A 13,796-nucleotide genomic window follows, 5' to 3' on the forward strand; every position below is an offset into this window, starting at 1 on the left:
TGAATAACAAGTCAGCATATAATGTATAATTAGGTCTACTGAGGAAGCCCGAATCTGGGGCATATCACGTATAGGTGGAAGGAGCTGAGACCTAGAAGTTTTGAACTGATGACCATCTGGAAGAGCGGGGTGGTGACCCATGTAACAAAATTATACATTATATGCTGGCTTGTTTCTTACATTTTGTAAGTGTTTTTAATGTAGGCGCTAACACATTGTTTTCTGAATAGATAGCACTATGGTTCCACTTTTCGCCTTTCCATAATACATATTATATGAGAGCATCAGCTGGAGGAGTGTATACTGTTGCAGTGCCATAAGAAGAGCTGGAGGAAGACCACAGAGGGTGTACCAAGTCTGTCCACATGTTGAGCACATAATGACCTATTGATGAGTTCATCAAGTGAGGTGAGCAGGTTTTTTACCTAATGAAGGTGGCACGGTTGGCACTGAAGAAGAGAGATTTATCTTATAGACATTGCATAGTGGTGTTATAAGAGGCTTTTTCATGGGACTTTAATTACTGTTTAACATTTTTTTTTATATAAGATATTAGCCTGTTGCGCTACACTTTGTTATCTGTTCTGGGAAATATGCCTCCAATTGCCCATTTACAAATAAAGCATTTGAAAATGTCATGCATACAGTATCATTCATGTATTGCACTGCAAGGGTTTTTACAGTGTTTTGTAGCACTTTAGAAGCACTTTTCAGGCATACTTGCAATGTTTCGGGGCACTGAAAAATTTTGTATGTGCCTGTAGTGACAATTAATAAGAATTTTATAAACAGTTTACAAGAAATTCCATGGTACAGGGGTAGGTAAAAATGCATTAGCATGATACTTAACTGAATGAAGGAATTTTTTAAAATGCCCCTAAGCACAATGCCCTAGTGTGAACACTCACATAAAATCAATCCTGTCCTGTCCAATAATTTCTCAAGTACTTTAAATATCTGCAAGATGCTTTGAAACACTGTTAGTACTAAAATGTTCTTAGAATTATTTGTTGCCTGCGCTGCTTCGATTTACCTGCATAAAAGTATCTTTAATTTATTGAAGTTATCCTATTAAGCCTATCTCGGGGGAAAGTAAAAATCCTCCCTTGCAGTGGGGCTGCACCTGTACGAAAGCATTAAATGCTTCTATAGGTCTAGTGGACTGGGAAGAGCAGTTTTACTTACCTGATCCCCACTCTAACAGCATCTAACAACTGAAGAATAGGGAAGAATAAGCTATAGGGAGTGGTCTATCAGTGTACAAGAAGCCTGTGGGAGCCCCACTACAGTCCAGCAACACATAAAATTAATCTCTTCTAGGGTACAGTCATGGTCAAAAATACACCCTTGCATTTCTGTCAGATAATGCACCACTTTTCCCAGAAAACTGTTGCAATTACAAATGTTTAGGTATTCTCATGTGTATTTCTTTTGTTTGTATTGGTATGACACAAATAAGTGGAAAAACAAAAAGAAAAATCTGACACATTCCACACAAAACCCCCAAAAATGGACTGTACAAAATTATTAACCCCTTCTCAAAATTGAAAGAAATTATTGCATTCCAAGTTTGTGATGCTCCTATAATTTGTAATTAAACTCACCTCATCAATTAACAGGTGCTGAAAATATAGAAATCACATCAGCAACCAGTTAAAATGGTGAAAATTTTACTCAACCTTACTGTTGCGAGTCTCTGTGTGCCACATGGAGCAGAGAAAGAGCAGCAAAAAACTGTCTGAGGATTTGAGAACAAAAATTGTGGAAAAGTATGGACAATCCAAAGGTTACAAGTCCCTATCCAGAGATCTTAATGTTCCTGTGTCCACTGTGCGCAACATTGTCAAGAGGATTACAGCCCATGGCACTGTAGCTAATCTCCCTGGACATGGACGAAAAAGAGATTGCAATGAAGGAATGTTCAAATGGTAGATAAAGAACCTCGATCAACTTCCAGACAAGTTCAAGCTGACCTTTAGGCACAGGGTACAACTGTGTCAGCTCACAATATACATCACCATCTGAATGAAAAGGGACACTATGGTAGGAGACTCCCATTGCTAACACAGAAACATAAAAAAAGCTAGATTGGAGTTTGTCAAGCCAAAATCATTTTGGGAGAATTTGCTGCAAACAGACAAAACAATGTAACAATTATTTTGGTAAAGCCCATAATTTTACTGTTTTCAGAAAAAGCAATGAGGCCTTTAACCTCCCTGGCGGTATGATTCTTTCCGATTTTTTGTGCTGAAAGCGGTACCATTTTTTTGCATGGAAATATGTCGTTTTTTTATTGTAGGCTGTAATTTTTAGGAATAACTCACTGAAATCTGTCTGAACAAGATTCTAAATCATACATTTAATTCAATAATATAATCAAACCAAAAATACTGAAATTTGAAATAGAGTGCCAAGTTCGCACATCGCTGAGCAAAGTCGCAGAATCGTTTTCAGTGTCTGATGACTAATTTCCCCCACGAATCATTATCACTCAATTCTGCAAGTGGTTCTGATTTACTATCGCTGTTCTCTAGCTGATCTAAACCCGCTTTTGACCTAAAGGGACACTTTTTGGACGCCATGGACGTTTCTAAGTTTCCAGGCAGAAAGAACAATCAAAATGCAGACAGGAGACAGGACAAAGCATTCGGGACAAAATGTATGTAAAATGGTTTGAAACAGCAAAGTTTTACTATGTAAAATCGTTTTGAAAAAAATGACATTTTTTTAAATTTTCAAATTTCCCGCCGCCGGCGACGCCCGTACATCCCGACGTCACAGGGACCGGAACACAGGAGGAGGATGCCGGCATCAGCCGGAGGAGATGGCCGGGGACACTGCAGGGGACGCATCGCGGGAGCCAAGGACAAGGTAAGTGCTGCAGGGACTCCCTATGCAACGCCGCATGGTAAGCCCGAGTGTAGCTCGGGGTTACCGCTTTTGGTACTGAAATTTTACCCCGAACTACACTCGGGAATACCGCCAGGGAGGTTAAAGAAAAGAATACAGTCCATACAGTCAAACAAAATAGAGGTTGGCTGATGTTTTGGGCAGGGGCGGACTGACCATTTAGTCACTCGGGCACTGCCCGAGGTCGGTAGGGTTCCCCGTGAGATGCCCCCTCATAGGCTTTTTTGGGTGTGGTTTGAGTGTGGGCAAAAACACAGGGGCCCCATGATTGCCTATTGCCCAGGGGCCCCATGAGTTGTCAGTCCACCCCTGGTTTTGGGGTTGTTTTGCTGCTTCAGACACTGGAAGTCTTAACTGTGTGCATGTCATTATGAAATCTGAAGAGTACCAAAGAATTCTGGGGTGCAATGTAGGGCCAAGTGTTAGATAGTTGGGTCTCCTTCAGAGTCTTACAGCAGGGCAATGACCCAAAGCACATGTCAAAAAGCACCTAGAAATAATTTAAGACAAAGTGTTGGGAGTACTGAACTGTCCAGCAACGAATCCAGATATCAATCTCATACAGCACCTGTGGAGAGATCTAAGAACAGCAGTCAGGAAAAGGAACCCTTACAATCTGAGGGACCTGGAGCAGTTGGCAAAAGAAGAGTGGTCCAAAATTTCAGTAGAGGTGTAAGAAACTCATTAATGGTTACAAGATTGATTTCAATTACTTTTTCCAAAGGGAGTGCTGCCAAATATTAAATTGAGAGTGCCAAAAATTCTGTCCAGTCCATTTTTGGGGTTTTGCATGGAATGTGTCAGATTTGGCTTTTTGTAATTGTAACATTTTTCTGGGCGAAGTGGTAAATATAGCTGACAGAAATGCAGGGGTGACAATATTTTTGGCCATGACTGTACATAACTCCTATGCAATAGATTTAGATCAATTTGAATTAAAAAAAATGGTATTCTCATGCTATCTCATGTGCAGTTAAGGTATATATACTGTACATACTGCTGCTCTCTGTATGTGATCTAGCAGAGTTGTAGCACAAGGAGATTTTGGGGGAAGATTTGAAGCATGAGATGGGATTCTGGTTTCCAAGAACTATGCATAATTTATTTTTAGTAACTGAAAATAACCAAAGGGACCTCTAACTTCCTCTGTTTTCTTCCTCATTACAAAGTGACACAAAAATCCTCACAAATGACTCTGGAAAGTAAGTATAAGCTTTTTTTCAAAACTGAACATGCCTCATGTAATTTGCAACTTGGGTCTACTGGTAGAGATGTGGAGGATTATCCAGTGCATACTTGCCTCTTCTTTAGCTTGATAAGCATTTCTCAATGTATTTCCCTAATGTCCATGAATATGTAATCTACTTTGTAAATGTAATTAATAAAGACATTATCTCTGTAAATGCCTAAGGACCCATTCACACCAGAAACTGCCCGTTTACTGCGTATTTTTGCATGAAGTTAGCATGCTTGTTTACATGCACGTGCAGTAATTTTTTTCTTAAGTGTTTGTCCTTTAAGGGCACTTCCTTCCTTCTTTGGCCTTTTGTGTGTGTTGTGATGTGCTTGCATGCATTTGTGCTTGTTTGCAGTGCAGAAAATGCAGCTTGATGTACTTTTTTCACTGCACTGCAATGTGTACTACCGGTATGCCCATAGTTCACATGTCTATGCAGTGGGAACGCAATCAAAAAAGTATCCAACTGAATCTGGTGTGAACGAGCCCTAAAAGTATAGTCTTGGGCTTGACAAATCCAAGGCACCAGGTCACCATGGTGACTAGAAATTGTGTACTGGCAACCGGGTTCACACACTGCTTGCCATTGACTTCAATGTAAAAATGCCTCCCATTGACTTCAATGCAAAACTTCTGTTAAAAGCCATCCTATGTGAACACTTATCTACACATGCCACTCTACTCTATCACTTGGGAGTCTGGAACACACTGCTGCAAACTGGTACTGGACCCTTTCAGTAACGGCACTCAAAACACATCGCATAGAAAAGGTTATATATCTGACATTAAACTGAGCACAACTGATGCTAGAACAGAACTCTAAATCAATACATTTACAATGACTTGCTAAATTAAATTTAGCAATTCAGTAACCAAATTTGCAGACCAAGAGATGTCATAACAATCAGTAATGATGTAGCATTATGTACAAATGGAAATCAAAATCTATAACAAAGCAGAAAACTATCTTGCTGTAAGTTTCCTTTCATTGTACATCTCCTAGCATCATTTCATCTGGGTCCTGTCCACTGACTCCAGGAAAGCCCTTTCCCTTACATAATGTCAAGTCCATATCCTATGTGAGAGAATGTTCAGCTAAAGTCCTCATTCTGCCATGTAATACTTCAGCACAGAAATATTACAGTTAGAGAATAGCTTTCCTTACCTTGGTTAATTTATAGCAGTTAGGCATATGGGTGACTGACAAGGGGAAAAAAAAAAAAACAGGGATGATGCTTTTGGGGTGCAGAGAACATGATCAGCGAAACGGTAGCTTCAAACATATTGATATGGTCATTCAATGTGCTTAAAATGATGAAACTGAATAAAAACGTCAAACCAAAGACCCTCCATTGAACTGATTTAGGCTGTATTCACACCTGAGTGATTTTCTGCTCGAAGCTTGTAGCTCTAAAAACGCTCAACAAGCTAAATCCATTTATTTCAATGGTCTCTGTCCACATATGGGTGTTCTGTCACGTGAAGCAAAATGCCTTTCACTCAAAAAAGTACATGAGCTTTTTGGCAGATTACAAGCATTTTAGGCCCCCATAGGACTTAAAACGGCAGAAAATGTGTGACTTGAGCATTTTACGAGCTGTCGCACATTTTCTGCTCAAACAGCAGCTCTCCGCCCCTAATTTCCTCCCCCTCTCCTCCCCTAGTGCGTTCTATCGGCTAAAAAAAATGTCTGAAGCTGTAAAACGCTTGTAATACATTCATAAAAATGCTCAAAAACTTTCAAATAATAACGCCAGTAAATCTCTACGCTCAGGTGTGAATGCAGCCTTAGTGATCTCTGGCACATAAAATGCATAACTGTGCATTTATTTAGTTCAACCAAAAACCTAGGCATAATTTAAAAGAGAATAGAGAAAAGTGCAGCTGGCTTTAGACCCCTGATGCCCAACCTGTGGCCCTTTGGCACTTTTTGTAGGTTCTCTGGGCCCCAGCAGACCCCAACCTGTGTTTTTTTTTATTGCCCTGTTATAGCAGTGATTTCTAGCATTCTCATGCAATATGTGTCCAATCTTTGACTGGATCCTGCAGCATGTTCTCAGTTTTCAACAGCTCCTCTAGCTGTTCCAACATGACTGTGCACCAGTGCATAAAGACATGGATGAGCGAGTTTGGGGTGGAGGAACTTGACTGGCCTGCACAGCGTCCTGACCCTGACCCGATAGAACACCTTTGGGATGAATTAGAGCAGAGACTGCGAGCCAGGCTTTTTTCGTCCGACATCAGTGCCTGACCTCACAAATGCGCTTTTGGAAGAACGGTCAAACATTCCCATAGACACACTCCTAAACCTTGTGGACAGCCTTCCCAGAAGAGTTGAAGCTGTTATAGCTGCAAAGGGTGGACCAACTCAATATTGAACCCTACGGACTAAGACTGGAATGCCATTAAATTCATATGCGTATAAAGACAGGCATCCCAATACTTTTAGCAATATAGTGTATATATATAATATATTATTATGTTTGTGTTTAAAAACGCTTTAAGTCGTTTAAAAAAAAAAAAAAAGGCAATATAGAATAGTCTAACTAATTTTCTACTCTGTACTGCACCTCAAGTGCAGCCCCTGACATCACCAAAGGGTCACACATAAAATTCAGTGAATATTCACTGTGAGAGACAACAGACACACAACAGGATATAGTCAAAGACGGCATGATACAAGAGATTGTCAGACTGTGGACGTAATACAGGAGATGGTCAGAGACTGCAGACAAGATAAAAGAAATGGTTAAAGACTGTGGACATAATACAGGGGATGGTCAGAGACAGTGGATATAATAACGAGATGGTCAGAGAATGCGGACATGGTTTAGGACATGTTTTATAGACTACAGACATGGCACAGGAGATAGTCATAGATTGCAGACATGATATAGGAGATGGCCAGAGACTGCAGACATGATACAGAAGATGGAAGAGATGGTCAGATACTGCAGATATGCTGTAGGAGATTTTCAGAAACTGAACAAAATTTTCAGTTCACAAACAAAAATGCATAAACTACTATTCCCTGTGCAACATCATTGAACCGAGCACTTAAGTATAGTGTTTATTAATTTAATTTTAAAAAAAATATTATACCTTTATAACCGCTGTAAGTTAAGAGTGATTGCATGATTAATTTAAAATAGAAGTTCACTGAAACAGAATTTCTCACGTTCTCTTGACACTGTGACATGTACAGTACTCACCCTTATATCATGCATCTTTCTTTTCATTAGTTGTACAGTTATCTACTTTCAAACCATAGAAAGATTGTCTAGTCCGAATGTTCATATTTACAATCATATATTATAGGGATGCACCGAAATTCCGATGGCCTAAACCAGTGTTTCTCAACTCCAGTCTTCATGGACCCCCAACAGGTCATGTTTTCAGGATTTCCATTATTTTGCACAGGTGATTTGATCAGTTTCACTGCCTTAGTAATTACCACAGCTGTTTCATCTGAGGGAAATCCTGAAAACATGACCTGTTGGGGGTCCATGAGGACTGGAGTTGAGAAACACTGGCCTAAACGTATCGGCCGAAAAGAGCCCTATCGGCATTTTACAGATAGGAAAAAGTAAGCCAATACAGGTCCCGATAATTGGCGGCCCTCGGGCATTCACCACACATCAGCACGATCTAGCCAGACCCCACCCTTTCCTGATTGGGTGGCCCTACGGCATACTGGAAGCTAGGAGGAACTCAGAGCCCATATATCAAAACACAGGGAACGATTTTCCTGTTACACCTCTGTGGTTTCTTGTGTGCTTCTAATTTTGTTCCGGGCATGCATTTACTTTTGCAAATCCTGTGACAGGGATGGGGAAGACGAAAGCAGCATGTGGTTTGGGAAGAGCCTTGGTCCAAGACCAAAATCAGAGCCAGAGGGGGCAGCAGGTGAAAGACTCCTGGGTGAGTTCACCCATGTGACACATGTGCCTGGCTGGGGAAGGGACTGATATAGAACATTACAACCCTTTATATCTAGGATGCCTCATCCTCTATGGGGTTGCAGCACTGTGCATACAGTGGATACAAAAAGTCTATACACCCTTTTAAAATGTCAGGTTTCTGTAAAAAAAAATAAGACAAAGAAAAATAATTTCAGAACTTTTTCCACCTTTAATGTGACCTATAAACTGTACAGCTCAATTGAAAAAAAACTAAAATAATGCAGTTGCATAAGTGTGCACACCCTCTTATAACTGGGGATGTAGCTGCGTTCAGAATTAAGCAATCACATTCAAAATCATGTTAAATAGGAGTCAGTACACACCTGTCATCATTTAAAGTGCCGCTGATTAACCCCAAATAAAGTTCAACTGTTCTAGTAGGTCATTCCTGACATTTTCTTAGTCGCATCCTACAGCAAAAGCCATGGTCCGCAGAGAGCTTCCAAAGCATTAGAGGGATCTCATTATTAAAAGGTAATCAATCAGGAGAAAGGGTACAAAAGAATTTCCAAGGCATTAGATATACCATGGAACACAGTGAAGACAGTCCTCATCAAGTGGAGAAAATATGACATTACCAAGAATTGGACGTCCCTCCAAAATTGATGAAAAGATGAGAAGAAAACTTGTCTGCGAGGCTTCCAAGGGGCCTACAGCAACATTAAAGTAGCTACATGAATATCTGGCAAGTACTGGCTGTGTGGTATATGTGACAACAATCTCCCGTATTCTTCATATATCTGGGCTATGAGGTATAGTGGCAAGATGGAAGCCTTTTCTTACAAAGAAAAACATCCAAGCCCGGCTAAAATTTGCAAAAACACATCTGAAGTCTCCCAAAAGCATGTGGGAAAATGTGTTCTGGTCTGATGAAACCAAGGTTGAACTTTTTGGCCATAATTCCAAAAGATATGTTTGGTGCAAAATCAACACTGCACATCACCAAAAGAACACCATACCCACAGTGAAGCATGGTGGTGGCAGCATCATGCTTTGTGGCTGTTTTTATGCAGCTGGAACTGGGGCCTTAGTCAAGGTAGAGGGAATTATGAACAGTTCCAAATACCAGTCAATATTGACATAAAACCTTCAGGCTTCTGCTAGAAAGCTGAACATGAAGAAGAACTTCATCTTTCAGCATGACAACAACCCACAGCATACATCCAAATGAACAAATTAATGGCTTCACTAGAAGATTAAAGTTTTAGAATGGCCCAGCCAGAGCCCAGACCTGAATCCGATTGAAAATCTGTGGGGTGATCTGAAGAGGGCTGTGCACAGGAGATGCCTTCACAATCTGACAGATTTGGAGTGTTTTTGCAAGGAAGAGTGGGCAAATATTGCCAAGTCAAGCATGTGCCATGCTGATAGACTCATATCCAAAAAGACTGAGTGCTGGAATAAATCAAAAGGTGCTTCAAAAAAGTATTAGTTTAAGGGTGTGCACACTTATGCAACCATATTATTTTAGTTTTTTATTTTTACTTCCCTCCACCTAAAATATTTCAGTTTGTTGTTCAACTGAGTTGTACAGTTGATAGGTTACATTAAAGGTGGATAAAGTTTTGAAATTATTTATCTTGCCTAATTTTTTTACATCACAGAAGCTTGACAGTTTAACAGGGGTGTGTAGATGTTTTATATCCCCTGTATGTTTGTTTTTTATGTACCCCAAACTTCTCCTTTTACCACTTGAGCTCTAGAAGGTTTTACCCCCTTCACGACCAGGGCATTTTTTTTGCTATTCAGCACTGTGCTACTTTAACTGGCAATTGCTCAGTCATGCAACACTATATACAAATTAAATTTATATAATTTTTTTCACAACCATAAATCTGACTTTTGGCGGTACTCAAAATTAAAAAAAAGCACATATTTGTTTTAGCATCTGTTATAAAATGTTACAAATAATCTTTCTTTATAAATTTAGGCAAAAATGTAGTGCTATATATAACCCAAATCAGTGTATATTATTTAGTCTGTGTGAAAGTCTACAAACTATGGTGTATATATTTGAAAGATGATCAATCCTGATGTACTGCTAATTGCTGAGGCCCTAAAATATCAAGACAGTGCAAATACCCCCAAAAGACGCCTTTTTGGAAAGTAGACAGCTCAAAGTATTTATTAAGAGGCATGGCCAAGTTGTAATTATTTTATCACAATTTTTTGGAAAATGAAGAAATTAAATCTATTTTTTATTATTTGTTTTTTTTCTCTACAATTTTTTGTGTCACACTGTCACCACTGCAGTACAGTGTCATCATATTATTGATGTGGTGGTGATCAGGGATACTGACTGGTGACAGTATGTAAAACAACAAAAAAAAAATGTTGTATTCAATTATTCAGCTTTTTTTTTTTTACAACTTTTTTTTAACATACGGTCACCAGAGTAGTTCAGTGTCACTATATTACTCTGGATGGGTAATTAGGGATTTTTAAAAATGTTTTTCTACACTGACAACTTGTTACAGTGATTGTTTGAACTGTCGTGAATGGCTTTCATTCACGACCTATTGTTTACTATTGTGATGCTGTAATTGGCCACATCTATCAAATGGTACACAGTGCTGATTAACCCAAGTACCATGTGATCAGTGATAACCAATCACAGATCATACACAGTAGTAAACAATGATGTCATGAATGGATTCCATACATGACTGTTGTTTACTAGGTGTGCGATCACATAGTATCTAGGCTGATCATAGCAGCCCATTACTGAGTACCACAATCTGCTGTGTCCAGTGGACACAGCGTTCGCAGATCACGCCGCTGCATGCCCCAGGGGGTATACACAGTGTGCATGAGAAGGGTGACGTACTGATACATTGCAATACGTGCTTAAGCTGCCAGCCAGCAGTAAAATTACTGTTGGCCGGTTGGCAAGTGGGTAAACAATGTCTATGTTTACAGCCTACTGGACAGCTAGCGCTACTCAACCCCCCACTGACAACCATATAAAGCAGCCCTTCTCAAACATGGTTCCCCTAGTGCAGTGGTTCTTAACCTGGGTTCGATCGAACCCCAGGGGTTCGGTGAGTCAGTCTCGCGGGTTCAGCGGAGGTGAAGACCCACACCCGACTCATATGATTCGTGCAGTAAATATTCATTATTATGTTTTTGTTTTTGTGTGAAAAACATGTTTTAATGGTTTTGTTCTTTGTTCTTAACGGTTTTGTTCATTTTGTGCACCTATGTATAAATATATACCTATGTTTTGAATTTTAAAAATCATATTTTATTTTTCCAATTAAGAAGGGTTCGGTGAATGCGCATATGAAACTGGTGGGGTTCAGTACCTCCAACAAGGTTAAGAACCACTGCCCTAGAGGTTCTTTGAAAGATTAGGAGGTTCCTTGAAAGATGAGCAATGTCTGACACCAATGGTCTCTACTTTTTACAATCTGTAAGGCAGGCATTCTTCCCACTGACCACCACTGTGGAGGGATCCCTCTCCCACTGATCACCAATCTAAGGGGGCCCTTCCACACCGACCCAGTGGTGATTAAATACCACCAAAAGAAATTTCTATTTGTATGAAAAAAATTAAATTTTCATATGGGTACAGTGTTACACGGCCACGCAATTGTCATTTAAAGTGCAACGGCGCTGGAAGATGAAAACTGGCCTGGGCAGAAAGGGGGTTGATTTGATTTTTTTACCCTCTTTGGCATTTTCTATTACGTTATTTTGGGACATTTACAAGAGTTGTCATTATATTCATGTTTTTTTTTTTTAATATTCACTTCACATGTTCACTATTGGTTGAATTTCTATACGGAGGGGTTACATTTTTTTTTGGTTTAAACACATTTAGCCGCACACGGCCACCTCACCCTGAATGCACCCGATCTTGTCTGATCTCGGAAGCTAAGCAGGGTCAGACCTAGTTAGCACCTGGATGGGAGACTGCCTGGGAACATCAGGCGCTGTAGGCTAAAATTTCTTGCATGGCCCAAAACTGAGTGAACCCTCAGGTGGTACTAATTTTGTACTTATTGCACTGTATGAAGTTTATTGTTTGGCTAAATGTAGCGCCTATCTATTTATATTTTATTTTGCAGGAAGGGGGTAGAAGTGCCCGGTAGGCAAGTGGCTAAAATTGTTAGCAGGGGATCCCTGAGTCCTGAAAGTTATTTCAAGGGTTCCTCCATGTTACAAGGGTTGAGAAAGGCTGCTCTACAGAATAACAATCCCTATTTATTTTTGTTTTGAACATTCCAGACACCGCCATAGTCACCCTACATGTTCCCTCCTCTGCCCCCGGGTCACTTTTGGTAGAATGTTTTTTATATATATGTATTTTTTTTATTATATTATTTATAATATAAAATAAATATTATTTCACCCCCAACACTGCCAATTGCCAACCTGTCCTAATAAACTAGATTGGACTCCTCAAGTCACTTGTAATGACACATGAAGCAATGCCTGCAGACTTGCCTCATGCCCACAGTACTTGTAATAAAAGTTTTAAAGGCAGCCCCTCCTGTGAAGTCTGGTGTTCAGGCGTAAGTGAACATATTAGCCTCATTTCCAATACGACAAGCGTTTCCCCACTTACCCCCCATATACAACTCTGTGTCCATACAAACAACTTAAAGTTACCCCCCTCACCTTATCCCCGGGGTGTCAGCGCCTTTCACCGGGGAAAAAAGAAACACAGACCTCTTGGACACCGCCCCACCAAAACCCTCCCTAGGCGCATTCTGGTTGGTCAGGTTCGTTCCATCCCTACCGCTGATTGGCTACGTCTACTTCTGCGCTTCTTTCGATTGGTTCCGAACACTTCCGTCATGTTTTTGATAGGCTAGACTCTTCTTCCTTCCTGAGCGCAGAGCACAGCACGTCTTAATAGAGGACGCTTTTGAAAATATGGATGTGGCCTTTTGTCAGCGAGGTGTGTAGTGTCAGCGACCATGTCTTCGTAGTCCAAGCGTGATAGACTAGTGAGGTGAGGGCGCCGATAAAATGACGGCTGAACTGGAGACGTAGAACGAGTGGTAGTTTTTTTTAGCTCACGGCATTGCTATTGGTGTCACGTTGTCACATTATGAGGCGTCTGCTGAATGAAATTTGTGCAAAGGAATTTCCACTGGCGTGCTGAGACTTTTTCTGTGAAATGCGTGGAATTCCTCTATCTGTCCCTGCCTCTTTTGTTTTAGGCAGCAAATGTATTTAGAGGAGCTGTTTTAGCTATCCTAGTTTTAGGCTGTGCTCACACAGTCATGTTTCTGGATCACAGGAGTGCACATTTTTACGTGCGTCGCGCTTGTGGTGCTATTATTTGCTAAAGCAGAACTCCAATCAAAAAAAAAAATTAAAAGCAGCTACAAAAACTGAAGGTGCTGACTTTTAAAAAACAGCCACTCACCTTTCCCTCCATCCAGCGGTCACAGCTGGGTGCCCACTGCGCATGTGCGAGCAGCGCTTAGCCTTCAGGGAACCATCACATGTCCCAGAAGACTACATGGGGGGGGGGACAATGTCCGCTTCGTCGCAGCGGAAGTGGGAGTAGGTACCCTTCTAGGTGTAGCTCTGCTTTAATGGCACAACAAGCATGGTTAGCAATGCCTGTTTTGTCACACAAGCACACGTTAAAAAAAAGTGTATTAACCTCCATACCCAAAAAGGTTCCAGAGCAGTGGTCTCTTTTGAAACAAAGGGCCAGATTAGTGCCC

General features: G+C 40.5%; 1 protein-coding gene and 1 pseudogene across 2 annotated transcripts in view; one reads left to right on the top strand and one right to left on the bottom strand.

The window, feature by feature from the left end:
• Positions 1–13,796, bottom strand: part of WASF2 (WASP family member 2) — a 269,369-nt gene that overhangs the window by 85,772 nt on the left and 169,801 nt on the right. Inside the window, exon 1 of one of the 2 annotated variants that reach the window (XM_089686249.1) lies at positions 12,733–12,822. The exons of the other annotated variant lie outside the window; for it this stretch is intronic. The gene's annotated coding sequence lies outside the window, so the exon portion shown is untranslated. Of the gene's footprint in view, positions 1–12,732; positions 12,823–13,796 lie in introns of those variants that run through there. 2 annotated transcript variants of the gene reach the window in all.
• LOC149455409 (5S ribosomal RNA) lies at positions 11,935–12,053 on the top strand (annotated as a pseudogene).

Source organism: Staurois parvus, unplaced genomic scaffold (genome assembly GCF_062004578.1).
Source record: "Staurois parvus isolate SC_StPar_1 unplaced genomic scaffold, SC_StPar_1.0 ptg000394l, whole genome shotgun sequence".
NCBI classification, from domain to species: Eukaryota; Metazoa; Chordata; class Amphibia; order Anura; family Ranidae; genus Staurois; species Staurois parvus.